The sequence below is a fragment of the Limulus polyphemus genome, unplaced genomic scaffold (genome assembly GCF_000517525.1).
Source record: "Limulus polyphemus unplaced genomic scaffold, Limulus_polyphemus-2.1.2 Scaffold976, whole genome shotgun sequence".
NCBI lineage: Eukaryota > Metazoa > Arthropoda > Merostomata > Xiphosura > Limulidae > Limulus > Limulus polyphemus.
In genome coordinates, this window is record NW_013666586.1 from 23,420 (window position 1) to 28,329 (window position 4,910).

The following is a 4,910-nucleotide window of genomic DNA, read 5'->3' on the forward strand; positions in this document are numbered from 1 at the left end:
TAAACGTTTAAATGGAACCGGTATTATTAGGTAAAGCTGAATTCTCTAGAAAGTTTCTACACGCGTATAAATATAACCAACGCGACGCGCCAAAAAAGAGTATCTATTATAAGTTCGCTATAGTCATTGTGCTACAAACTTCGGAAGCTATAACTGTGATTGTTATAACGCTTACCAATCGGAAAACTTCAGATATTTGACCAGGAACCTTTACAAAGTTCGAACATTACAAATGGTTTTACTTAAGTGGATGTTCATCTGATATTAGTATTTTTACGAAAACATTACCTAACGTCACCGATAGGAAAATATCGGTAAATAACGGAGGACAAAGCTAGCTAGCTTCCCGTTAAACGAATCGTATCTACATCAATTCATAATTAACTCGCTCATTGTGAACCCTCGATAAGATATCAAAGAAGTTCCAGACTAGAAATAAGACTTTATATTGCTTGTAAGTTTGTGAACCTTTTGTTTATAAATCATTGTTTGTAATAACTGTTATTGTAAATTGTATTGTTGTGTATATATTCATAACGTATTTGTGTTAAAAAAGAAAACTGTGTGTATCAGTCTTGTTGTCAAATATCATAACTCACTATATATCGGATTTTACTTAACTGCTAAATTTAAAGTACAATTTAACTACTAAGTATAATTTAGCTCGGTTTCAGACCATTTGAAATTCTAATACGTAACATACTAAATTGGGGCTCGTGTCCGAGATCTGAATCAGAGACAAAATTCGATCTAAATTAAAATTTAAATCGCAATTGAATTTATATTTATCAATGTCAACAAGATTTGATCATGTCTGATCATCAAGATTTTCTTGAATCACCCTCTCTTGAACAACTAGAAAAATATAACAAAAATTAATTGCTCGAAATTGCCAAAGTTTTAGAACCAGAAGTTAAAAGGTCAATGAGAAAAATGAACTAAAAAAGCATATTATCGAAATACTAGTCGATGATGATTTGTTGCCTGAAGAAACATTAGAGGAATACTCTAGTGTCCCTACTAGCCAATCGGGGTTGAGTGATAAAGATAAAATAGAGATGCAGCTAAAACTCAAAACAACTGAAGCTCGTATGGAAGCCGAGAAGGAGAAAGAGCAAGCTCATATTGAAGCCGAAAAAGAAATTAGGCTGAAAGAAATGGAAATTAGACTCAACAGCAATCGACCAAGGCAAAATTACAACTTTGAACTTAATCGATATGTTAAAGTACCACCACTGAATGAAAATGAAGTTGATAAATATTTCCAACATTTTGAGAAGGTTGCCGAAACCATGGAATGGCCCACCGAATAATGGTCATTATTATAATAAAGTGTCTTAACTGGTAAAGCACAAGACGCTTATGCCGCTCCCTCTTTAGAAGATTGTACGAATTATGATAAGGTTAAAGCAGCTATTCTCAAAGCATATGAGTTAGTACCAGAGGCTTATCGCCAAATGTTTCGAGGTTATCGCAAACAAGATAATCAAATTTACACGGAAGTTGCTCACGAAAAAAGGGGTTTATTTTGATTAATGGTGCAATTCTACGCATATTGGCAATAGTTTCGACAAACTAAGAGAATTATGTCTAATTGAGGAATTTGAATGTTGTGCACGTGACGACCTCAAAACTTACTTAGATGAAAAGAAAGTTGGAACACTACAGGAAGCATCCGCTCTTTCAGATGACTACACTTTAACACATAAAACCACTTTTCATAAAAAGAAATTTCTACCATCTCAACAAAGACCAGTATTGGTTCAATCCACTAAAGTTGAGGAGCATTTTAAAAAATCCAGCTTTTCTAGTTCGAAATCTGTTGACAGTCAGGATAAAAACAATCAAGGCCTGTCTACCATTTTTGTAAAAAAAAAACCTGGTCATGCTATGTCCAGTTGTTTGGGTTTGAAAAAGAAAAGGAGGCAACACCCAGTGCGTTTGCGTCCACATATGGAGTAGTTTCACCAGATCACTCGATGTTGTTGATTTGGCCATTGATATAAAGACTGATGTAATCAGGGAGAGATTTAGACCTTTTGTGTCTGTAGGTTCTGTGTCTGACAAATGACACTGGCAATCCTATACCATACTTATTCTACGTAATACTGCGGCGACTGAATCATTGTTAGAAGGTATATTTCCTTTAGATTCGAGTTCTGCCACTGGTGAGTCTCTTATTGCTGAGGGTATTGAGGGTGGCTTTGTTAATGTTCCTCTTTATAACATTTATTTTGCATCAGACCTAGTTTCGGGACCAGTTGTGGTTGGAATAAGACCTACTCTGCCAATTAAGGGTGTATCATTATTGTTGGGAACGATTGGACTGGGGGAAAAGTTGTTGCCGAACCTAAAATGGTTAGCAAGCTGATCACTGTTTCATCTAAGGATGACATTGTCGTTGAGGAGAATCCCGATGTGTTTCCCTCGTGTGGTGTGACTCGAGCTCAGGCTAAAAATTAAACCAAAAACAAATGATAGACATGGATTCAGAGGACGATATTATAGGATCTTGTGGATAATTGTTCTACTGATGATTCCTCGGTAAGGGATAGTGATGGATATGAGGGATCTGATTCACCTAGTGAAGTTCCATTTACTAAAAGTAAACTGATCACTGAACAAGAAAAAGATCTGCAGATCTCTTCACTAGTTAAATATGCACTCCCAAAAGATGAACTGGAGAAAGTTCCAAATGATTATTTTTTCAAAAATGGTGTGCTTATGAGGAAATGGAGACCACCAGATGTGCCTAGCTTCAGAAGAATGTGCTATTGTTTATCAAACCGTTGTTCCCAAGGCATGTCGTTCTGAAATATTAAAAGTTGCACATGAACTCCCCATGGGAGATCATTTATGTGTCAACAAGACATGTGCCAAAATTATGAGATTTCTTTTGGCCAAAAATTGGTCAAGACGTTTCTCAGTTTTGCAAAACTTGTCATACCTGTCAGTTGGTCAGAAAACCTAACCAGAAAATTCCTGTTTTTCCTCTGAAACCTATCCCGGCAATCGAAGAACCCTTCAGTCGTGTGATTGTTGATTGTGTTGGGCCTTTACCAAGAATTCGATCAGGGAATCAGTATTTGTTAACTATCATGTGCGCATCCACTCGATTCCCCGAAGCTATCTCTCTGAGAATCATTTCAGCCCAAAATATATCTAAGGCTTTGATCAATTTATTTACATTTGTTGGCTTGCCCCAAGAAATTCAATCTGATCAAGGATCAAATTTTATGTCAGGGCTGTTTCAACAAGTTATTTATCAGCTCGGTGCTAAACAAATCAAATCTGGTGTGTATCATCCAGAATCGCAAGGTGCTCTTGAGAGATTCCATTCTACCTTGAAAAATATGATGCAGACCTATTGGAGGTAATTTATTATTATTTGCTATTCGTGAGTCAGTTCAGTAGTAGTTAGGTGTTAGCCCGTTTGAGTTGGTGTTTGGCCATTCAGTGCGTGGTCTTTTGAAGTTGCTGAAGGAACAATGGTTGAAGATGATCCAAAAGAAATGCACTTATTGGATTAAGTTTCCAAGTTTCGATCCAGACTCTTACATGCTTGTGAATTTGAAGTCATCCAAAATTAAAATGTTTATGATCGTAAGGCTGAAGTGCGTAAGTTCCATCCTGGTGACATGATCTTGGTATTTTTACTCACTATGGGACATCTACTCAAAGCTAGGTATCATGGTCCCTATAAGGTTGTTCGGAAAGTTAATGATATGGACTGTGTTATAAAAACACCTGATTGTTGAAAGGATACCCAGCTGTGTCATATTAATATGTTGAAGCCCTACAACATATATTATATGCATCCGAAAATATTTTAACTGTTGAGTGTTCTTTTGATACTGATGACATTTGCTTTGACTCAGACACCCGTAAATTTGAAAATATTGGAGACAAATGCAACATCAAACTGAGTAATTCTGACATTATGGCCAATTTTTATTCAAAACTCGATCACTTGCCTCCTGAAGAGAAAAATCAGCTTGCTAGTTTATTGACTGAATACGAATGTATATATCCAGATGTTGCTAATCAAACCAACATCGCTGTTCATGGTGTAGATATAGGTGACGCTTCTCCGGTGAAACAACATCCCTATCATGTGAATCCAATCAAGACCAATAAAATGCGTAAAGAAATATCTTACATGCTAGAAAACGGCATTATAGAGCCCAGTAAAAGTGATTGGTCTTCACCATGTGTACTGGTCCCCAAATCTGATGGTTTGGTTAGATTCTGTACAGACTTTCGCAAAGTAAATGCTTTAACAAAGACAGATTCCTACCCCATTCCAAGAATGGAAGATTGTATTGATAAAATTGGAAAAGCCAGATATATCACAAATTGTGACCTACTAAAGGGATATTGGGCTGTTCCTCTAATTGACAGAGCAAAATATATATCTGCTTTTGTTATACCAGTACAATGTAATGCCTTTTAGGATGAAAAATTCTCAAGCAGCTTTTCAGTGAATGATGAATCAATGACTCAACAATCTGTCAGGTGTTGGAATTTATGTTGATGATATTGTGATTTCCAGTGACACATGGGTAGAACATTTATGTGCATTACGTGATGTTTTTGAGAGGCTTAAGAAAGCCAATCTCACTGTAAATTTGGCAAACGTGACTTCTGTAAAGCCAGGGTTGTTTACTTAGGTCATGTAGTAGGCCATGGTCAAGTTTGTCCAATTCAAGCCAAAGATGATTGTATTGTGAATTATCCAACTCCTACCAACAAGAAAAGTTTGATGAGATTTTTCGGAATGGCTGGTTATTACAGGAAGTTTCGTAAAATTTTTGCTGACATCACATTAACAAACCTTTTGAAGAAAAATCAAAAATTCAAATGGTCTGAAACATGTCAATCTGCTTTTGAAAAGGTCAAATCTTTGTTGT

The 4,910-nt window shown here is 36.2% G+C and overlaps 1 protein-coding gene across 1 annotated transcript in view; it reads left to right on the forward strand.

Moving 5' to 3' along the window:
- The window catches only part of LOC106461513 (lysosome membrane protein 2-like), a gene marked incomplete at its 5' end in the record, with an annotated part of 52,481 nt that overhangs the window by 680 nt on the left and 46,891 nt on the right, over window positions 1-4,910 (forward strand). The gene's annotated exons all lie outside the window — the stretch shown is intronic.